At 44.9% G+C, this 24608-nt stretch overlaps 1 pseudogene; it reads left to right on the forward strand.

The window, feature by feature from the left end:
• Window positions 1-21321: 21321 nt before the first annotated feature.
• On the forward strand, window positions 21322-21610 carry LOC114633076 (annotated as a pseudogene).
• The last annotated feature ends 2998 nt before the right edge of the window (window positions 21611-24608 follow it).

Below are 24608 nucleotides of genomic sequence, written 5' to 3' on the forward strand. Positions count from 1 at the left end.
GGAGTTGAGGAAGAGCGCACAGAGCTGGGGAGGACAGGGAATTTTTGAGGGAGGAACTATTGTCAGAGGAGGAAGTTAGTTGCTCCAGGTTTGAAAGCACCTCACAATACCTTCATTGTCAGAGGATGAGGGCGGAACTCTGTCCTTCCTGCTCTCAAACTGGCAAAGTAGAAAAACCAGTGAACTAGGATATGAGTGGTCACTCACAGGGTAAATAACAGATTTTAATAGTGTAAAAGAAACTCTGATGACAACTTTTAGCAAAACATATTCTCAAGTTCTCATGGAACAATAAATACTCCACAACAGTCCAAACAGTCTTGGAAAAATTAGAACAAGGAGGGTGTAATACTTCTTGACTTTTAAATATACTGCGAAGCTACAGTGATCAAAGCAGAATGGTAATGTCATCACCAGTGGAACAGTCAAGTGATCTTAGCAAAGTTACTCAGACATTCAGAAGAACAAGCTCCTCAATACATGGTGCCAAGGAGGGTGGAAAATATTAAAAGTGGATCTATCATACACCCTACAAAATAACACAACACGTGGATGCTGAGGTGGCTTAGTGGGGAAGAGAGTCTGCAGCCAAGCCTGACAATTGGCATTCCATCTCCAGCTAGAAGGAGTCGACCCTGTGAGCTGTTTTCTGATCTCCACATATGTACTATATCATATGAGTGCTGCTCAGTGTATACTCATACACAGTGAGCAAAACATACACTCTAATTGTACTCAAATGTATGCCCTGGGTGTATGAAATTATTTGTATGGAAAAATATACAGGAAAAGCATTACATCGTTATGTTTAGGCTGTGGTTTCTTGAATGGGACAACAAATGCGTAACCAATAAAAGCAAAACTGGACAAGTGAGATCTGAGCATGGCACAGGAGGTGGGTGGGACTGTGGAAGAGACATGGGATTGGGTGAGACAGCTGCTGGTTGCATATCTGACAGTCACACAGAAAACAGAAGGGGTGCCTGCAGCTATGCAGCAAAACAATCTGATTTCTAACATGGGCATTTCACCAAAGATGACATACAGATATAACCCTGATGCACATGAAAAGATTTTCAACATTACTGGTTTTCAAGAAAACGCAAATCAAAAGCACAGTGGGAGCTGGGTGAGGGGGAGCACACCTTCATTGCCAGCACAGGAGGTGGGGTAAGCTGAGCTCTGTGAGACACAGGCAAGCCTGGTTTACACAGTAAGACCATGTCTCAAACCACACACCACACCACACCACACCACACCACACCACACCACACCACACCACACCACACCACACCAGACTACTGATTTCCACCTTCTAGAAATGGTTACTATTTTAAAAAAACATGTCAGCAAACAGTTGAGAAACTGCAGCCCTTCCACAGTATCTGTTGATATAAAATGCAGCTGCTACTTAACACTGTGCGATTACGCGCACACACACACACACACACACACACACACACACAGTACCACTCTATGACCCAGGACATGTATGTTCTCTCTTATCTTCCTAATTTCCGATGCAGACAAACTGCCTACAAGCACATAGAGAAGGTACCTTCAATTACATTATTCTTTCTGATGGTAGGGCAAATTCCATGTATCCTTAGAACTTAAAACATCAAATTATTAAAGTGCTGCTCCAAACTGCAGAGAGTTTGAGTCACTGTACTGTTCTATTATACCCTCTAATAATTTCCTTCTTTGGACACCAGAGTTCATCCCCCATGTAAAATGAGAAGCTTCTTAAAATTTCAAATACTGCTTAAATATTATTTGGACTCCTTGCCACATGATTCTCAGCAGGGGAAAGGAATGTGTATTTATCCTACGCACACCTGAGCTTTCCAATTTGCTGAGTATTATTTAAACTGGATGGCAGCAGAGCCTACCTGTTTCTTTCAGCAAATGCTTAGAATGCAAAACTCCCTCAAATGTCACTAACTTCTGAAAACGAGTTATTGCTGTGTGTATATGTTATGTAGGACATGTGTGTGTACATGCATGATAAAAGCCAGATGTCGACACCAGTGTCTTTTTCAATCAGGGATCCTCCTATCTCTGTCCTTCCTCTACTCCCAGAACTATGGTTACAGACCCTCCCCACAGCTAGCTTTTCCCATACGTGCCTGGAGATGTGAACTCAGGGCTTCATGGTTACACAGCAGGCTCGCTGGTGACTGAGCTAGCTCCCTACCCTAACGGTATTTTCTTTGCAATAGATAAATAAATATACAGATAGATAGAAACACAAGGCAAATCAAACCCCCCAACTACAGGAGACATAAACAGTTGACTGCCACTGCTTCTGACAGCATCTTACCTTGGGCCTTTTACAGTGGCTATCCACTAAAAGCAGTTAACGCATGTACTATCTCAACAGAGGACCAGTAGGACTTCAGACTGGAGGCTGAAAACTGGCCCTCTTGAACACACTACTTTGAACGTATCATTTCACCCCTCTTCTAAGATCCCTCCCAGTCTCATTTAAGCTTGGCTGCCTGACATGGGCTTCCCTCTATTTTCAGGATCAATCCAGCAAAAGCCACAAACAGCTTCACAGGACAATAGCCAGAAAGATGGGAAAAGTGTAAGATGTATCTGGAAGTATGCATTCTTCACCTCTGAGGTTAAAAAACGCAAATCCATCATTTCATGTTCCTAAATGTTTGTTTTGTTCCCTTAAGCCATCAGCTGCATCCGCTCGGTGCTGCCATTCTCTGAAGCCATCACAATCCTGCCCTGTGACACAGAGCTGTCTCTACTGAAGAGGTTGCCCAGAGACACCACAGAGAACGCTCAGCAGGCAGGCCCACACCTTGCCTGTTCAGAGCTATCGGCTACAGGTAGGTTCTAAAACACATGCACGCACTCTCTCTCTCTCTCTCTCTCTCTCTCTCTCTCTCTCTCTCTCTCTCTCTCTCTCTCTCTCCTTCTTCTTCTTCTTCTTCTTCTTCTTCTTCTTCTTCTTCTTCTTCTTCTCTCCCTCCCCTCCCCCCTCTCTCTCCCTTCCTCCCTCCCTCCCTCCCTTTCTCTCTCTGGTATTTTCCTACCAATTTCCCTTTACTTATGATCAGAAACAAGGACAGGTTAGAAAACAGGTGAAAAATCCTAGAATTATTTGCAAGCAACAAGAGAAATATTCTAGTCCTAGACTCTTAATAATTACTTTTAGAATGTTTCTCAAAGGCAGGTGGACTACTGCTGCAATATTTTTGTTTAAAAGGACCATTTTGTATATGATAGTCCTTAAAATCTGTTCTAGACATAATCATTTCTTATGATAACACACTGTCATTCTTATGGGGGTGGGGTGGTGAGCCTGCCTCTGCATTCAATGAGGATGTACCCAGACAAGCACTGCACAGAAGCTGCGTGATGCTCTCACAGGGGCTTTGAGCTACGTGTCAACACTCCAGATTTATTTTTCTAAAGATTTGTTTTGATTTTTAAGTTTTTTCTATGCATGAGTATTATGCCTGAATGTTTGTGGAGGTCAGAAGAGGGCATCAGATGCCCTGTAATTGGAGTTGGGGATATTTGTGAGCAACCCTGTGGGTGCTGGGAAGCAAACCTGGGTCCTCTCCAAGAGCAACATGTGCAATGTGTGCACTCACTGAACCAACTCTCCCATCTCTGGAGTTATTTTTCTACTGCAAAATTTGTAAAAGGAGAAACAAATGCACCTGTCATGTAACCAAACTAAGCCATCTAAAACTTACATCTAAAAGTAAGTTCTAAATGTTTTTGGAGAAGTAATTTGACCCTTTCAAAACCTTTTAAATGACCCAGGTCTGAGAAATCATTACTGCGTGATCCTTTAGCAGACCCACTGAGCTTGCACAAAGGATGGGACCAGGGTTTTTATCATGAAATCCTTTTCTCTATTACAGCTCTGCTCTCTGAACCAAGTTCTCAGGGATGAGTAAGTCTCACTCAGTTCTTCAGAGGTGAGCTATAAATTCCAAGTACGCTTGAGGAGCTTGGGCAGGAGGCTTCAGTGGACTCTATTATAAAATGCAGGCCTACGCTAGGAAAGCTTTATATGGTCCTGTAGGATAAATTCCAGAGGAGAACAGCAATGCAACACTACCTTTTGGCCACCAGGCGTCTCTCTAGAGTGTTGTACACCAACCAAGAAGAGTATCAGGTGCAAGAGACCCGTCATCGCTGATCCCTGGACCTGACCACTCACCCAGGTGGATTTTAAGTTCAGAGCACTACAATAGATACGTTTCGGAGAAACCAAACATCTTAGTATAAAAATTATGGAAATTAATGTAGAAATCGTTATTTTCTTAAAATTATTTAATAGCAAAAACTTTTTGTGGGGCAACCGTGTTCTTGAGTGTGCGTGCTGGGGTGGAGGGCAGAGGTCACGGTCAGGTGTCTTGTCCTATCACTCATGGCCTTTTATTGACTTATTTATTTTGGAGACACAGTCTCTTACTGAACTTTGTGCTCAACTGACTTGGCTAGATTAACTGGCCAGTGAATGCCAAGGATTCTCCTGTCATGCTGCCTGCCATGCCTGGCTTCCTCCATGGGGGCTGGATCCAAATGCAGGCCCTCAGGTTCACATAAGCGCCTAATTGACTGGGTTACCTCCTCTGCCCTATTTAACAGTGTGACTTAACAGCACGGAAGGATGTACCCTTCAAAATGGCAAAGCTTGACTCTTTGCCACAGTTAGGAAAGCAATGTCAAAGCTCAGAGAGACAGCTAATCAGGGGTCAGTAATGAAAAAGAGAAAAGTTGGGTGCAAAAAATTAAGCAGCTGAGGACCCTAGTTCAAGTTCCGGCATCTACAAGGCAGCTTAGACTCATATGTAACCCAACTTCCAGAGCATCTGATGCTCTACGTAGCCTCTGAGGGCATGGCACAATCACACTGTACACACACACACATGCAGGCAAACACTCATACACAGCCAATAATACTTTAAGTTAAATTAAGGTGACTTTGCAGGGGTTTTAGGGACAGTGCACAGAACACAAACTCAAGGGCAAGGAAGCACAAGGGCCTCACAAGTCTGTCAGAGGACAATGCTCTGGGATAGTCATGGTCTACATTAAAGAGAGACAGGGAAGTATCCATATCAAGATGGGCCTGGTGACACACGCTTTTTAATCCCAGCACAGAGGAGGTAGAGGCAGGCAGATCTCTGTGAGTTTGAGGCCAGCCTGGTCTACATAGTGAGTTCTAAGATAGCCAGGGCTATATAGTGGGACCCTATCTCAAAACAAAGCAGAGCAAAACAAATGAACAGATGGGGCAAGCATCAATGTATGCAATGCTAACTGGCATTATTTCCTCTGTGGGTCTGAGTCTCTCAACATACTGGGTGCAGCTGTGTTCACAGGAATAGTCACACTAGCACCTCCCAGGAGAAAAGCAACAGCACAGGTGATATCACCCCCAAACCCAAGCAGAGAACCACAGCAGACACCAAGTGACACTATTTGTAACATAAGGCAGGTAACTTACCAAGCCACATCAGGGGACATGAAGACACCACAATGGCCATCCAGAGGAAAGTCTACCACACTGGCCCCTCACCCCAACTAAATGGATGCTGGCATGTCAAAAGAGAGAAACCAAGGAGGGAGAGAAGCAGATGATGAGGAGAATTGAGTCCAGAATCTCATCAGGAGAGGACACATGAGTCTGAGAATAAGTGCAGAACCAGAGACACAGGCAGAGAGAGGAGCAGACGTCATGCTCACTCAAGCTGCAGGCACGTGTGTCTCACCATCCACTTGGTGTGAAAGCCTCCGTGGGACCACAGACCTGGAGGGTCGACAACTGGGACTGTCTCATCTGAGGCATCTGCTGCCCTCGGAAGATGGGGTGCTATTCTCAATGCCATCTTTATGGATAATTAATGTTGATCCCTAGGCTACCTTGGTGGCTTACAAAGCTATTCTCCATCTTCCCAAGTGATAAGTCTCAAAACAATTTCTAGGTTCTGTTAGGTAACTCAGGAAGTAAAGTTGCTTGCCAACATGGCTGATGATAGGAGGCCCATCTTTGGAGCTCACAGAGTAAAGAAGGAAAACCCACAAATTGCCCTCTACCCCACCCCAAAACACACTTTTTTACTAGCCCCCCCCTTTTTAAGGTTTCAAGGCTGGGTATGGTGGTGTATGCCTGTCATCCCAGCACTTAGGAGGCAGAAGGAAGATGATCAGAAGTTTCAGGCCAGTCTCAGCTACGTAATGAGTATTGGAGGGGCTTGGACTACACCAGAATTTGCCTTTGAAAGCTTAATAATCATAATAATTACTATTACTTAAAAATACTATGATTATTAAAATATCAACATGTTTCAAAGAAGCCCTTTGGTTTCAAAACTGAAACCAATTTCACATTCGAAGTTATTATAAATGGGTGCTTTAAGGTGAAAATAAATTGGTGTGCCAAGAATAAAGTTTCTTAGATCCACTCAGGATGGTCGAGTTTTCAGAACTCGCCAAGGCTGCCCATTCACCCTTCCTGTTGGAACAGAGGGCGTGGCTTTGTGTGGCATGATCTATGTTTGTGATTGGTTCCCTTGGGGCTTAGGTACACTGAAAATCACTTAGAAAAGACCAAACACTATTTCCCATCTCCCATGTCAGACAGTATCCTAAGCACTTATAGGTATTAATGTAACGAATGCATACACAAATGATTCCAGTTACCTCTTTGGTGGCTTATTGTGTTCCATGAAGAGACCAGGCTGCTGTCATTTTTCTCTCTGGAAAAAGAGGACAGAATTGTTAGGGGTGTTCACAAAGACACACCCACGTTTTCAATCGTTATTAGTATTTTCTAAACTTGGGAGAATCAGAAGGGATTTGGTCAACCTTAATGGGTTATTTGAGGCTAAGTTTACTGTGTTCATTAAAAAAAAAAATTAAAAGTCATTTCTCCATTCACTAGTGGAAAGGACTTGAAAAACAACTATCTCCTGGCTGCAAAGCAAACTCTGTGACACTAGGAAGTCAGCTTAGCTAGGGTTCTCCTGACTCTGGATCCTTTTGTTGGATATGTTTTTAAAGTACCGCATTTAATATTATCAAGGTTTAACGCTTGCATGCCACAGCGCACCTGTGGCGGTCAGAGGACAAAGGGCAGCAGTTGGTTCTCAGCTTCCACCAGGTGGGTCTTGGGGACTGAATGCAGGTCATCGTGCTTGGAGGCAAGCACCTTTATTGGTGGAACCATTCTGACAGCCCTGACCTGCATTACTAAGTCACACTCTCCTCTGACGACCACTGTTAGGTGACCGGCTAACTTCCCACCTCATCCCCTACTCGGAAATAGCTGCAGCTCTAGAGGTTAGGACCAACACATAGACGCACTTTTAAGATTTATTTAAAGATTCAACACAATATAATGGGAAATGTTGGGAACGGGTACTGCTCAGGGAAGAGTCAAGTGACATGTACCCTGGGGGGTTGTGACTGGGCAGGAAGCAGAGAGGCCTTCCTTAAGGTTCCTCACAAGTCTTCCTACCAGTCCCTCAGCTGTGCTGGGATCCTGTGCTCGGCTACTCTCCTCAACCCTACTGACTCTGAGGCTTTTTCTTACAAAGGTTCCAGAGCGCCCATCATTCTCATTCCTGACTCATGCTAGGGCAGCTCCTAATGGACTGATAAGGTCATAATGTTCAAGTATTCATCTGTCATGAAAAGCAGACTTGTCAGGAAACCAGCAACTCCATCTATGGTTCCTGTCCCATCAATAGCTGGATATTCTGAGAGGCAGTGAATCCTTGACACCAGCATTTTCAGGCAGTTTGAAGATGAGGACCCATCCATGGAGCTGTCTGATGAGCTTACTGGAGCCACCACCAGTGAGAAGCCCTCTAGCCCAGGCCACCACGGCACTGCCCTTTCCCTGGACAAATACAAACACCCCTAGCTCTTCATGAACCTTCCACACACTCTTCCTCTCAATCTCTTACCAAAATGCATCTTGAGGACTCCGTGAAATATAAACATGGTGGGTGGGTGGTTGGTTCGGCCCTCCTTACTCTTTTACCTGGGATGCTCTCTCTGATCAGGACCACAGCTGAGCCTCACCTGCTCCCACTCCCCACCCCTGCAGCTCTGACTCCCTAACCTCTCTCACTAAACCACAAGCTCCTCTTGGTGAACATGCTCATTCAAGGTTACTACAGGGGCTCGGTAGATCTGTTCTTGAGTGGATGGTGGTGTAGGGCCATTAGAACCCAATACGGCACAAACCCAGACAGGGATGGGTCTGACAGGAAGTCTGCATGGCTTCACTGACAAGGGCCGACCTCCCTGTGCTGTCCACGTTCATGCTGTTTCCAATACTTCTGTGACCAAAATGAACCTGAAACTATTAAAAGTGAAAGGGCACAGGGAGCTCCTCAGGACAACTAAGGAGCAGTTCTGTATCATGGCCTCTGAGAGGTTACTAAGAAACACCGTCAACAAAAGGGAAAACACACACTTGGCCAAGGAAGTTCTCTGCTGGCACAATCCTGGGAACCACACTTGAGAGGCCGAGCTTGCTTCAGGGTGCCGCCACCAACGAGGGGCAGGCAGGAAGAGGTGTGCAGACCATCCTAAGGCCTCTCTGCTGCCTTCCTCCCTTCCCCAGGACACAGTGGAGAACACCAACCACTGTGCTCTCTGCCTACTTACCTCACAGAGCAACAACTAATTGCCATTTCTTAACTGATGCCAAGTGTTTTACATGGCTCACCACTGTGGTTAATTTTTAAAGAGATGTTCCCCTCACTTTCACGTCTCTGTTCTCTTTTGTGAGGGGATTAAGAACAAAGCGGCAAAGAGATGTATACACGACACACCTGGTTCTAAATCCTTATCTAGACATGGGTTAGAGGGCCAATTGCCTTCCTTCTTCAAACAGTGTGCATGTAAATGGGTCAGGCACGGTTTTAGAGACACAGTGAAGATACAATCTACTCTGGTTCTATCTAGGAAGAGACAAGGAGCACTTGAAGAAAACATCACACACAGTGGATGATAATGTCACTTTAAAAAGTAAAGAAGAGAGGGCGAATTGGGGGAAGAATGAGCATCTAAACATAGTGGTTAAGGGACACCTTACTGAGAAACTGCCACATGATCCCAGAAAGGGCATTAAAGAAAGTCAATCGTACATCTTGGGAGAGACATCTCCAGCCAGGGAAGGACCTCACAGTGCGGCATGCTGAGCCTTTGGTTTTTATGCAGCAGCATATAGAAGAGGCCCTCTGGGGAGGCACGGAGATCTGGCTGCTGTGTGGACAACACAATGAAGGCAGGGGTGGGTGGAGAGCAGGGACTAGTTACAGGGCTTCTGGGACACTGGAGGGAACAGTAGCCTGGGCTGTAAACGGAAGTGAACGGGCATCCAAAAGATGGATTCTTCCTGGGCTATGGAGGAGATGCCCTGGAGATAACTCTAAGAGCCCCCTAAGAACCAATCAGTGGTGTGAATACCTTTATTGCTGTGGCTTATATACCACTTTGTCTCCAGTGTTAACACTCCTGGGAGGTGACCTTGTGTCAGAGGGCTCTCTTGTGCCCATTCTGTTACACTCACAGCGCCCCCTGCACAGACCTCATGCAGTGAGCCAGTTGTCGTAACTCAAACATCTAAACTGTGAGTCAACGTAAACGTATTCTGTTTATTTAAAAGTTTGTAATCTCTGGTATTTTATTTTAGTTACAGATATGTAGATATGCAGTTAGCTAAGTAACACAATTCACTAGGTGTGTTTCTGTCTAAATTACTGTATTTACAACGAAAAAAAAACCCTCAGTTTTGATCTAGTACAGAATTAATCCATGATTATCTCCGACAGCGGAGAAGATCAAACAGCAAACCGTTCTTACTTAAAGAGAAAAAATCTAATCGTATATGTGTTCTTATACTGGTCACCTATATGTACTTCTATTTTTCATTTGTTCTTTGCTTCTGGCTGAGGAGAAAGGCCCTTCTATGTATGTGGCCATGGCAGTCCATGAGTGTTTAAAACACACCTTTCCACATGAAGGTCTACTGACCCACAGCAGAATTAATGTCAAAAAGAAGTGTCCTTACAGCCCAGCTTGGCTGTGCCAGTGTGCCAAGCCCAGAAACAACCCATCACAAAGGAGGCCCCGAACATCTGGATAAGGTGGTAGGAAGGACAATGGACAGGAAGAAATTCTTTAAAAGCTAAGTGTGGCTCTGGGAGCAGCTTCTCCTCAGTCTCACAGCCTTGGAGGCTGCCTTGTGTCAGCTGTGGAATCCCTGCCCTCCCCTTTCCACAACACCTCGGTCTAGCCTAATGCCGTCAGCTGGCCCAGTCTTAGCTACAGACAAAAGTCTTTAACTCTCAGAACTGACACACTGTACATGGCTGGGGCCTTGTGAGAGCACACCGAGATCTATGAGGTCCCTATGCAAATGATGTATTCGGATGTTCTACATTTCATCTCAGAAGTCCTTTACTCATATTCTGGTCACTTTCCACAACCTACAGCATCTGTTTCTTAGTTTGCTTCTAAGGGTAACAGTGTGCTGACAAGATACCTCATCAGGTAGAGGTGCTGGCTGCAAGTATGACCTCAGACCACCTGACTTCATTCCCTGGGATCTGCATAATGGAAGAAAGAACCAACTCCTAGAATTCTCCCTGCACACGTGCGCATACACTCACCAAACTTTTTCTTTAAAAGGGTAACGTGTCACGTTAAAAAAAAATCATTTGTTTAGATTCACAGAGACTACAGCAACACACACAGGGCCTATTCAAGCCAGATGGGGCCCCAGAGGAAGTAACCACTAGCTTCCACCCACTCCTAACCAAGAAGCTATCTCCACTGACATCCTTTCCAAAGGGAAAATTAGCTTTCTCCAAAGGAGCCTCTCTTCAAGGTAGATCCATGCCCAGAAGTAGATGGCCAACACAAAATGAGCCCAATGTTTTTTTGTAGACATTTTGTTTTAAATTGCTTTGAGCTTTTTTCTTTCCTTATTTTAGGAGGGGAGGGAGCTGCTTATTGGCCGTTTGGTTGTATATTTTGTTTGGTTTTTGTTTTGAGACAGGGTCTTTTATCTAGTTCCGGCTGATTTGGAACTTGCTATGTAGACGAGGCTGGCCTCAAACTCACAGACCAGGCTAAAGAGATCCCCCTGCCACTGTCTCCTCAGTGCCGGGGTTAAAAGGCTTGTGCCACAATTCGTAGCATTTTGGTTATATGGCTTGTTTTTTGGATTTTTGTGGGTTTTCTGTTTCTTTAGTGCTGTTGTTTTTGTAACTCTGTTGTATGTGTATATATGTACACATGATTGGGTGGGTGCAGAGGATCTAGGAGGAGTTGAGGGAAGACAAATACAATCTGAAAATAGTCTGAAAAATTTTTTTTCAAAAAAAATTTCTTGAGATAAGGATCCTGTGAGAAAAGACCCACTATAAAATGCTCAAGTGACTTAAACATAATAGATAATTTAAAACAAAGGGACTAAGTGTTAAGCTGTGGGCACATAGTGGGGACAGATTCAGTCTGTGTGGCTCCTATAGCTTAAAGCCAAGTAGAGGGAAGAGGGACACGCACTCAAAAGAAACCAACTGTTTTCAAGGTAAGGTGCTTCCCTTACTGAAAACAATCCTGCTCACATCTTCCTCTCCTGTATCAGGCATGGCAAATGGGCCAGGCTGTAGGTTCCGCCCCAAGGGCAATTTCACAACTTTGTACATCCTAGGCACTACGCTTAGAACGCTTCTCCAGTTCCAGACCAGCCCTTCAGACTGCAACAGTGGGCTGCACCCCAACCTCTTCTCAAGTAGGTGCACCCAGCCTCCACAGAGTGGGCAGCCCCCTGCCTCCACAGATCAGGCAGCCCCCTCTCAGCTCAGCACACTAGCACACCCAGGCAGCTTCCACTTCTTCATGATGCTACCTCTCGGATGCAAGCACCCAGCCCCAGGTCTTGGAAGGGAAAATCACTGAGCTAGCCCCAGCAATCACCACTGTGATGCATCCACACACTCACTGGACGAGAGGTTTTAAATGAACAAAGAAAGAGGTGCAGAGAGATGATGCTGAAGTTACCAAATAACTAAAGGGGCACTACAGAGAGCATGGAGGTACTGGGAGGAAGTTAGTCTGAATGTACTCAATTCTGCATGGAAAGACATGAGTTCCTGTGAAAAGGTTTACTACTGTCAGTGTGTTTATAACCTACTGGTATAGCTGATCCTTTAGAAGCAGCCCCAGTAACTTGCTTTTAAGTAAGAATATATTATTTCATAGTACAAACAATGAAACAATTGCTTGTAGTTAGTGGGAAGCCTATAAAAATGCACCTATATCACCCACCTCAAATTTCAAACAAGTCTGTCATTATAGCACACACACGGGGGTATCCATTCACAAAACAGGCCTGCAAGATTTTGCTGTCTTCAAAATTCTGTTCTAGAGAAGCCGTTAGCACAGCATCACTAATTAGTACAAAGGGTAGCTTTATTTTATCATTTGTTCTCTTTTTTTCTGATAGTCTAACACTGCAGTCCATTGGTTTTACAAGCAACTAATAGCAATTCTCAGAATATAACAGGTATATATTATGTGGTCACTTCTATGAAGGTCCATTCTCATGACTTTTCAGTTTGATACAACAACCCATTAAATAAGAAATCTGGGAATTGAGGCACAAACAGTAATTGCTATTTATAAGAACTTCCATAACCCACATCATCCTCCCTACAAGTGCTACAAAGCCACACACCGGACAACAGGGAGACGGCTCTGCCCTGCCGCCTCTGCCCTGCCGGCTCTGCCCGGTCGGCTCTGCCCGGCTGAGCATATCGGCACCAGCACACCCCGTCACCAGGCCTCCCTGAACTTGCTTCCCATTTGTCAGTCCTGACCTTCTAGATGGCCTGGATCCTCTATGTTCCCCTTTCTTCTTCAGACTGCAGCCCTGGGTGGCAGAGTGGCCAACTCAGAGTGGTGTCTGGGTAGTGCCTAAGGAAAGAAGCCGCAGCCTCCTCATGGTGGGTGGTGGCCATCTGCATACGCACATCCAGCCCCGGGCTTATTAGAGGACCTTAGACTTTCTCCAGGAGAATGGTACAGGCCAGGAGGTGGCAATAAAGGACCTTATTTTAGCAGTGAGACTTTTCTTAAAATAGCCTCAAGATGTGTATACTTTAGAAGCAGCAGCAGACATTTCCTGACCTATCAATTTGCAATCAAATTTTAAACTTAACACATCTTTCTTCTTACTACAGAGAAAATAAAAATGGTACCCTTTTATAGCGAAAAAGGATAAAAAGTGCAGCAACCTACCAAAAGTTACCAGGAATGTCTGTAGCTGCTCTCCACCAAAGGTTGTTTGTAAAGCTGATCTAGCTTTTGCACACACACACTTGTGTGTGTGTGGGTGCATTCAAGTGTGCAAATGCACATGCCTATTCTACTCATCCTTCCTTACATTTGAACAAACCTGCCCAGAAATAAAAGTGATAACACTTCAGGTGAATGTCTGCTTCACAGGCATTGGGAAAGACCCTACCATGTTTCCAACTGTAAGTAAGGCAAAGCCCCTCCTCTGTGTTGACACACACACACACACACACACACACACACACACACACGTGTCACACTCACCTTCCCACAACTCACAAGGAGGTTGGTCAACCAAGGCCCAGAGGAGGCTAATACTAGGTGAAGCTCAGTGCTATCGTGAAGGCTTCTGGGCTGGCAGAGCCCTCCTCTCTCCCTACTCCCAGAGCAGCCACACAAAGGAGGCTTGGCTGCTCTTCTCAAAACAGAGAACTGAACTCAGACAACAGGATTCGACAGGACACAGGCATGGGAGCCAGTAACTGAACACTGTTTAACAGACTCCCAGGGGCAGGACGAGAGATGCCTGGCCAACCAAAAAGGGAGTGGGCGAAAGGCTCTGTGGCCAGAGCCTGTCATGCCTCCAGGCAGGAAAGCAACAAGTTATCTGTTGCTGGCTGAAAGACTGAAATTCCAGAGCCATTTCAATGTAGCCCTGCAACATACGCAGTCCTTAGGAACCCCGCAGTCCTTAGGTACCAGACCATGGTGGGACTCTGTATGGAGCCCACCTAGGCTTGGCAGAAATCTGCAAGACCCACACCCAGGCCAAACTGAAAAATAAACAAGGAAAGAGCTGGGAAATGTCAGAAATTGATTTGAGAGATAAAAATATTGGTCTGGAATTGAGAATGAAAAGAAATAGCAAACAACTTAGGATGGTTTTTATACATTGATGTACTAGTCTAATATGCATAGGCTCTGGGTTCGAGTCCCAGAACCATACCAAAAGAAGAAAAGAACAAAACAGAACAAGGATTAGGCAGCCAGCCGGGAGCCTAGGCAGGGTGACAGCAGGGCAGTCTTTAGTCAGAACAGAGAGTTCACATGGGCCTGGGCGTGTGCTTGCTTCGCCCACCCACGGTTTCTGGGGCAAACAAATTCTTGGCTGAGCAGGTATGTGTGGGAGGCCTGATTATTTTCCAGCATTAGAACATTGCCCAGAACTACTTAATCAGGATTTTTTCAAGGTCACATATTAAAAAAAAAATGTTACAGCCTTACAAAACGAACAACTCTGGAGTCCAGGGGCAGGAGGGTAGGCATTGTGAGGAAGGGAAGACTGGATTAGCCATTCTCATGAGATCTAGATTTCCATTCACTGAGAACAGAGACAAGCATGCAAACAGACATTTTTTTTTTAAGTAGCTAATTTTGCTTCTCTCTCTCTCTCTCTCTCTCTCTCTCTCTCTCTCTCTCTCTGCCTCTCTGCCTCTCTGCCTCTCTGTATCTCTATGTGCTGATGTAACTTGACCCCTCACTCATCCTTCGAGATGGGTCACTACCATCTCAACATGGCTTTTGTACAGAGGGTGGTGACTCACCCAGGGACACATAGCTGCCCAGTACTAGGCTCGTTCCCTTGGGCCCTGCTATCCTGCCTCTCGTTAAGACAATCTGTAACAAGAAGCCTCTTCCAGTTATAATACACCTAATTAATTTCCCCAGTGCCATCTTTATGCAACTTTCCTTAGAATATTATCAGAGCTGGTCTCTACCTTGACATACAGAAAGGACAAATGCCATCTCAGCTGCTTAAAAAGCCTGCTTCGTGAGGGCTGGAAACATCCCAAGGTTTCACCCACCATTCACACTCTCACTGCCTTGTTAGAAGACACTCTAGCCAAAGCTTTGATCCTGTAACAGTACCGCATACAAGCTTCTGAAAGGGCCTTGCGGTTATTGATTGCACGGTGAGTTTTGTTGTTATCTTTTAAATATACCTTGATGATAAGAACATCAGGTGGTTTCCAGGCATCCGACTCACCTGTCCGGTTCTAGCTTGTTCCCTGGCGGGTGCCTGGACTCTCCAGGATCTAACCCAGAAGTAGGCACTCTAGATTGCTCATGTGGGCAAACAGATGAAGGAATGAATAAAAGGAAGGCTATTAATCCTTAGAGGCTGAGTTTAGGACAAACTTATGACGCACATAGGAATCAAAGGGGCAGCCAAGCTGAGCACACTTACCACTCTAAAGGTCTAAATCTGAACAAGGAAAAAATCAGTTGGGTAATAATTCTATAAAGACACCGCAGGAATTTCTAAATGGGTAATAGAGAGAGTGGTTAAGGGGAAGGGAGCTTAGTAACAATGGATTCTATTTTAAAACACACAGCTGATATTAACAAAGGTCAGTAACTGAGTTAGTGAAGTATGAGAGCTATACTGTTGCCTATGAAATCATAGTTTCCCCAAAGACATCAAGCCTCAGGACGCCATCTTTCTTCTCCCCAATACTCATGCCTACATCTGGATCTTTAAGTCTACAAAGACTTCTTTATACCTTCAGGAGGCTTTCCCTAACATTACAGACACAAGACATCATCACTTTTCTTGCTTGTAGTCAAAAATCACGTGGCTTAGGGCTGAAGAGATGGCTCTGCAGTTCACAGAACTGGCTGCTCTGCCAGAATACCCAGGTTCAAGCCCCAGCACCCACATGGGAGCTCACAACTGTCTGTAACTTTAGTTCCAGGGGACCTGACATCATCACAGGAATACACGCAGGCAAAACACCCATACACATAAAATAAAAATAAATAGTATAAACTCACTCTCCAAACTAAACTTTAGTTCTTTTTCTCAGCTGTGTATCTACCTATTCCAACATCATCCTTGTACAGAGGAACAAAACCAACCAAGCAGTAAGAGAAAGTATTGCCAAGACATGAGTTTCTCTCTCTCCCCCTACCCCCACCTAAGGTTTAGCGGGGCAGGATTTCTCTGTGTAGGCTAGGCTATCCTAGAACTAGCTCTGTAGACCAGGCTGTCCTTGAACTCACAGAGATCCACCTGAGCTTCCCATGTGCTGGGATTAGAGAGTGTACCACCCTACCTGGCAAGACATTGATTTCTAATGTCCAAATACATTCAATATTTTAAAGCTGTAGTTTTAAAAACACATCCTTCAATGTTTGATGTACAAGTATTCAAAAGCAGTGGGTTATCATCCACTAACATGACAGGTGTTGGTCCACCCAGCTGCATCCAGGAGCATGCTCTGTGGCCTGGCACATACAGGGGAACTCCTGCTGAGGGTGACAGTAGCTGTTCTGTTTTGAGGATAGAGTCTCCCTCATGCTGTTCCTCAGTCTGGCCTGGTACTCATATTGTGTACCAGGTCTCAAACTGCTCTCAAATCGGTGGCAAGCCTCCTCCCCTCAGCTTTCCAAGTACTGGAATTACAGGCGTAATCATCCATACCTAGCCTAGCTAAAAATGTGAAAACACTTGTGTCAGGGTCCACTTACCTGTGGTGTCTGTGTGACCCACTCTCCTGAAATTACAGGAGGCATACATATGACAAGCCATGCTGAGTGTGGCCTTCCAAATGATGCCAGGCAAGGCCCAGGGACCCCTCCTGGGAATCACTGCTCTGTTAAACAATCTTCGGGATAGTAGCCTATCTAAGAAGAACCAAATAGTTACTCTAAGAATGAGACATTTCCTGTGTGTCTAGGTGTGATATGGACACCGGAAGCTCCCTCCTCAGTCGACTTACAGGGTTATAGAGCTTGAAAACAAGCATTCCCCACACCTTAGATTGGACAGATTGGAAACCAAAAAGCAAAAAATCTCCCTGGGCATGGATTTAAAACAAAATCCTGTTACTCTATAAGAGATTTGTTTGTGAGGAAATCTTTTAAAATGTTACACCTTTAAAGCAGAGTATGCAACTTCCTCTCGATAGAGCATGCTGTATAGATAACTAGTGTGAATACAGGCAGCACACAGTTGACAGCACCTAACTCCTGAGTCTCTACTTGGGAGGCATATGCATGAGACTCTGGGTTCAGCACTTGCATCATAAAATAATCTGCACTTCTTTGTCTAGTTGTTACGAGCCTCAGTAAGTAAGCGCCACATAGGCCCAAACCCGTGCTATAAAATGTGCTTTGTTCCAGAAGTAGATTTCCCTGCTGACAAGGGTCACTGCCTAATGAAATGCTTGAAAACTTCCCCAATCTCGGCCTATATGCAGGGTGCTGGAGACCTGGACAGGTAAACTAAGTGTTCAGATGGAAGAAGGGCTGCTTGGAGCACAGCTCTGCAGGGATTCCCTCTAGATAAAGTAAACAGTTAAGAGTCACCCAAGGTGGAGCAGGTACCAGAGGGAGACCTCAGCATCCAGGCTCTGTGTTTCGAAAATAAAGACTCATCAGCTCACCAGCTCTGGGTCCGAAGAGCCTCTGAGCCACAGATGATGTCCAGGGGTCACTTAGATCAAACTGGAAGTGCCTAGTGGTCACCTAGACTCCCTGATATCCTTAATAAATAACACAGCAAAACTGCTCTGAAAATCTTTATACTAGTAAAGCAAAATGTATTCCTCTTCCCTTTGTCAACCCTTCCTCCTCCCCAACGCATACGTGGCCTGTTCACGGATCCTTAAACGTGTTAGTGGAGATGAGGACGGACAAACATCAATAAAACATAGCCGTGCTTTTGACCCAAAACTCAAATGCCTCCATGGTACCTCCTCAAACTTCTTTCGCTTCATTTGTTCAGATTTCACCTCTAAACATAAACTTCCTGAGGACAAAAGATAAGGCTCTGCCTTCTCTAGTCTCAGGTGCCTTGAGAGGCTGCAGTAAAGGGGACATGTATCCAGCATTTATCATGTGAGCAAGTTGCACGCTACAAAAACCAATTGGAATACCTTGGGCAGCCATAAAAACAAGGCCTGAAATGCAGGAAAAAAATGTTCTCTAAATTTAAGTTGTATTTGGGTGTGCATGGACTGTCATAGAGGGATCAGAAAAGAACTGGGATGATCAATAACCTCCTTACATGTAGGACCATGAAGAACATCATCTGAATGTAAATTAACCTTTACATAGAGGATGGAGGCCTTGCTGTTCTGGGGTATCCAAGTTCATTTTCCAGAACCCACACTGGATGGCTGACAAGGACAGGTACAGCTCTCTAGGGGGAATCTGATCCCTCTACCCTCCACAGGCAGTTGTATTCATGTGCACACACCTACCTCCACTCCTGTGCATAGACCCACCTCCCACACCATTAAAAATTATAAAAATTGCCCCCTTTTAAAAACAAATAGCTGTATCAGTTAAAGTGATGAGCCACTGCATAGTGACAACTTTAATTCACTACAGGTAACAAATGGGATCCCACTTGAGGAGTCTCCAGACACCACAGGTAGCTACTATGCTTAGACCAATGGGGCATCAGCCCACACGATGGAAGAAACTCCACAAATGCTGCCTGTGGAGGCTTCTGAGTTTTAGAATTCCTAAAACTCAGCTGCTCTGTCAGGAAGACAAAGCAACCCTGTAGCTAGGCAGGACATCGGACCTCTTAACCATTCCCATCTAGGTGCTGGATACTAGCAATGCTGTCTTTGGTCTTTTCTCTTTAGGCATTATCTTGTTGAAGCCACTGTAAGCATTCAGAGCCACTCAGCCGAGTCCCTGCTGATTCACAGAACCATGCTCAAATAAAGTGACTATAAAATCTATCAAACTTTGGAATTCTATGGTACTGTTAATCTATCAAACTTTGGGATTCTATGGTACACAATGTGGATAATTCACACATCAAGAAAGTATGTGGGTTTACACAGACACACAAACCTGGTTTACATAATGGGACACATGGATTAAAGAGTATTGTGTTTTTGGTTCTGGCCTACAAAAGATGAGTTGCACTTTTTATCAGCCTTACTGATGAGACACAATCCAACTTAATTAAAAAAAAGAGTTGGGCTGAAATATCACTAAGGCCAAAGCATCTGTAAGTCCGCAATGGAAACAGTCCTTAAGATCAGGAAGTAGAGGAGTAGTCAAGCCTGGGGAAGCTGCCCTTTGTGGCTAGAAATCATTATGGGACCTTGTTTCTAGAAAGCAGCTGTACTCATCACAATACCACCAACCCAGAGATCCCATTTCTGTAAAAGATGTTTTGTGATAGACTGGACTTGTCCCAAAGGTATCATGTCACGGAAGTGGAAGCTTGGTCTCAGTATGGTGTTGCAGGAAGGGGGTGTTGTCCTTCAACAGGTGAAATCTAAAGGAAGGGTAGGGCTTCCTCGGAGACCAAGAGAGTTAGAAGAGTAAGTCTGGCCTTCTCTAGACTCTCTTCTTGGCCAAGAGATCCATGCCTCTTGTAGGATGTCATCTGCTATTAGACCCTCACCAACAGGGTCGCCTCGTGTGATGGTCTGAATAGGTATTGTCCCCAAAACTCATGTGTTTGAATACTTGGCCCACACAGTGGCACTATTAGGATGTGTGGTCTTGGAGCAGGTGTGGCCTTGTTGGAGGAAGAGTGTCACTGTGGGGGTGGGCTTTGAAGGTCTCCTATGCACAAGCTCCATCCAGTGTGGGATTCAATTTCTTTCTTGCTGCCTGCAGATCAAGATGTAGAAGTCTTAGCTCTTTCTACAGCACTGTATCTGCCTGCATGCAGCCATGTTACCTGCCATGAAGATAATGGACTAAACCCCTCAAACTGTTGAGCCAGACTCCATTAAATGTTGTCCTTAGATGGTGTCTTTTCACAGGAATAAAATCCAAACTAAAACACCTGACCTTGGGACTTTCCACATCTAAAACTGAGTTCAAAACACTCTGCCCTTGGTATTTTAAAATACGTAACGAAAACTGAACTAATACGTATGCTTCAAGTATGTATCAATTCCAACTGCCATGAATGCAAATCCTACCAAATGTATCTCCATGGAAACCTACTGCCTAGTGACACTGAGTCCCACATCCTCTCCACACAACATCCACGGCAGTGTACACCCTTCAGCTTCAGTAGGTAAGAACCTCCCAGGAGCAGAGATAGGCTGAAAGTATGGTAAGGACTGAGTGTGAGACCAAGTTCAACTTTCTTAGACTGCTCTTTGCATTTTTCAATGAGTGACCATGGCCCGAAGTCAAGACCTCCATCAATGAGTCTTAGTGATTCTCCACTGTGAAGACTCTCTTATTTTGTAAACAGGGTGCCTGGAACTCACTACATAGACCAGGCTGGCCTCAAATTCATAGATCCACCTGCCTCTGCCACCCAAGTATGGGGATTAAAGGTGTGCATCAACACGCCCAGCCCGTCTGTGAAGACTTCAAATTACGAGTACGGCATCTAAACAGTTCCATCCACTCATGTGAGCAGCAGATTTTTGTGTCAACTGGATCTACTGAAGCTAACTTTATAGACTGGAGATGAAGATCCACATTTGAATGTGGGTGACAGAATGCCCATGAAGTCCAAAGCATTCTTTATATTTTGGGGTGATTCAATGGCATGTGCTACCCCTTACTCCTCATCTACTCACTTGCTCTGTTACAAAGGCACATAGAAAGCGCTGTTACAAAGCTACACCGTCTCATCACTGACTGATCTACCCTGAAACTTGAAGGCTGCTTCTTAGCACCTTATCTTTAGGGAGGGTTACCAAGGTAATTTCCCCTTCTCCACACACCTGGGAAATAAACCGTCCCAATGCTGTAGACAATGGAAGTGGAGCACCTGATAAAGCTACTGCCAAATTATGTCTTCATTTCAAACATCCCCTGGGCAGCTACCACACTCAGGCTGAAGGGAAGAGGACACCCAAGAACCTACACTAGTGACAAGACTCTCAAAAGCACAGCAGATTGGCAGATGTCAAACGCCTGCTACCACCAAGACATTGACTACAAAGAATAATAGCTACATGGTTTCTTAAAAAAAAAAAAAATCTAGGTCCTGGCCGCCATGGGAGAGCAGCAGCTATGGCCCTGCGTTACCCTATGGCCGTGGGCCTCAACGAGGGCCACAAAGAACGTCAGCAAGCCGCCCCTCACCAAGCAGAGCAAGTTCGTGCGGGACATGATCCGGGAGGTCTGCGGCTTCGCGCCCTACGAGCGCCGCGCCATGGAGTTGCTCAAAGTGTCCAAGGACAAGCTCGCACTCAAGTTCATCAAGAAGAGGGTGGGCACGCACATCCTTGCCAAGAGAAAGCGGGAGGAGCTGAGCAACCTGTTGGCAGCCATGAGGAAGGCGGCGGCCAAGAAGGATTGATGAACCCTCCCCCAATAAAAGATCATGGCTAATAAAAAAAAAAAAAAAACCTTTCAAAATGGCCCCGTTCCTTCTTGAAGCAGCACGAACTAAGTACTCATGCAGGTCCTTCTAATGACTATAATCTCAGACATATGCTGCATACAATCTGTGTGTGTAAGTGTGTGCTTGTGTGTGTGCACAAACATACCACAATACTGAAAACACACTATGCCGTGGAAAATGTTTGTTTTTTAACAGCCATTATCATTACCATTTCCCGGATTCTACAAACGGGAGGTCTATGTGTGGCCAAAATCTAGCCAATAGCAGGCCTAGAATTCAAACTGTTCAACAAATCAATCAGTGGAAAGTATTTTAGTGCAAGATTCTGTGCTGAAACTTGTTTGGGATTGAGAGGCATTTAGTTCATCAACTGTAACATATGCACACAGTACTGAGTAGTAGTGCACCCAAGGGAAGATCCAGAAATGTTCAAAATGCTCAGAGTTTGAAATTATGACTTGATTTTGAGACAGGGTCTGGTGTAGCTCAGGCTGGATCGCCAACTCACTATCTGGCTGAGCATGGTCTTTAATTTCTGATCCTACCGCCTCCACCCCCCAGATGCAGGGATTCCAGGTATGTGCTAGTGGTCACTGTTTGGAGAGGGGTGGAGTGTCAGCAGGAGGAAGATTATTATGATGGAGATGGCCCCGAGGGAGAAAGCTGCATTTGGACAAGATGAGAGGCTGGATTAGATTACATATAAAGGCAGGGAAGAGCAGACTAGAAGACCCACATTCCTAGTGACGAAGACAATCTCAGGGATTCCTATCAGATACTTCACCTGGAAGCATTCAATAACTATTTGCTGACTGAGAAAAGATGGAGAGTGGAATTCAGCATAGTCTGTAGAGTATTTAAATACGTGTGAGTGAAATCTATTCACCTGTACTGTGCTATACTGTTCTTAAAAATATCTTCATATTAAAAAGAAAACAAAAGAGACTCTGTTATCTAATACTGGAATGGGGAGCCTTCCTCAGGCAGAACAGCATGGATGGAAATGTAAACCTGACGTCATAGTAAAACGTTTCTCTAGCAGACTTGTTAGCAGAGAAATTGAGATGGTTGTGGTAAAGCCTGAAGCAACGAAAACTTGTTTCCTCCCTTCCTTCTTGTCCTTTTGACAAGACAGCTTGTCATGGCAAGACTTTTAACAGCATCAATCCTGGTGACACACATTTGCCAAGGGTGTGGGGGTGGGGGGATGTGGGGGTGTAGGGGTGGGGGGATGCAGAGAAGGAATGAGATAAAGAAGGCAAAGCTGGCAGGCAAGAGAGGCGACAGCAAGGTGCCATCTGCTGGCCAGAAGGAGAAAGGACCGGAGATTTGAAAGACAAGTCCAAAACAACACATCAAATTCAAGACAACAAACCAGCTTTTCAGTCACTAAGAAACAGAACGGCCACCCAGAGAACACACAGGCTCCCACTCTGCTTCTCTTGCACAGGCCTTAGCTCACAAGTGACGCCATATTCCACTGCATGAACCACCCACCTCACTACCAACTACAGAAAACCAGCACTTTGCTAGGAATTTCAGTTGTAGTACTGACCAACACAGCTACATCCCAACAATGTCTCAGTTTGTCCAGGAAGACCCACCAGGAAGAGATGTCCTAGTCTACAATCCAAATTTTCAATTGAGCTACAAAAACAAACAAACAAACAAACAAACAAACAAAACAAAAACCAAACCCATTCATTATTTTATTATCCACATGTAGGGCACTGTACATGACAAACTACTGGTTCCAAGAACACAGGCCAAGTACTGAAGCTTCTAGGAGTGAAAGCACTAGGGCTGTAAATGAATCTCAGTCGTGTGCTAAGAAGATGCTGGCAAAGGAGAGGTGTTTATCCACACAAGAGACACTGTTGTAACAGGGGGTCTATTTCCTCACTGTCTGTCTGTCTGTCTATCTGTCTGTCTGTCTGTCTGTGTGACACACACACACACACACACACACACACCAGGCACACCCATGCTTCCATTTGAGTTAAGACCTTTCAACTTCACAGGTAACTTCTTACAGTATCTCTCTTTTTGGCCACAGCACTTCTAAGCATCTATACACCCACTGCATCTCAAAGCTGTTGGCCTACGCAGGTTCTATGCGGCTCTTTCTGTAGCAAACCGAGTTGAGGAAACACTGGTCTGAATCAGTGTCTTACTTTTTGGTGATTTATGACAACCTTCAACATAAGGTGTAGCCTAGCTATAAAATGAAACCAATCAGAGAAAGTGATGCCTTCTAGGTTATTTGGTGGTAACTATGCTAATTTTGTTGTTGTTGTTTTGCTTTTTACAGACAGGGTCTCTCTCTGTCTCTAGTCATGTCTTGGAACTTACTATGTAGACCAAGCTGGCCTCAAACTCAGAGATCTTTTGCCTCTGCCTCCCCAGTGCTAGGATTAAAAGCACGTGTAGCTGTCTGTGGCTACTTTGTGGGTTCTTCTTTCTATCACCTTTCTCCAACCCCTCTTTCTTCTATTCTTTCAACCTAACACCGGATAGAAGGGGGAAAAAAGGATAGAGAGGAAAGGAAAGGAAAAAGATCTTTGAATAAAGTCAGAGTTGAAAGGAAGGTGTGTTATATCTTAGACTACTAGTTATCATTAGACTACTTTCCAGCTGACTAGAGGTGTCAAGTTCATTGGGGCAAATAATGATCTTTACCTTCAGGATATCTAATTTCTTGTTTCTTCTTTGCGCACGACTACTTAACAACCCATGACCAACAGCAACCAACCAACAACCCACCACATCTTTCAGGGCTGAGCATTTATATACCCTCTGAAAAGTCTTCAGAATTCCAAATGTCACACAATCGCAGCAACTATCTACAGCTCGAAAAATCACACTCTTGCTAGAGCACAAGGCAAATCATAGTCACATGCTGTGAATATTTGAAGCAGCCCCATATCCCAAACCTGGGATTATGATGGAAACA

Source organism: Grammomys surdaster, unplaced genomic scaffold (assembly GCF_004785775.1).
Source record: "Grammomys surdaster isolate TR1022 unplaced genomic scaffold, NIH_TR_1.0 514, whole genome shotgun sequence".
Taxonomy (NCBI): Eukaryota; Metazoa; Chordata; class Mammalia; order Rodentia; family Muridae; genus Grammomys; species Grammomys surdaster.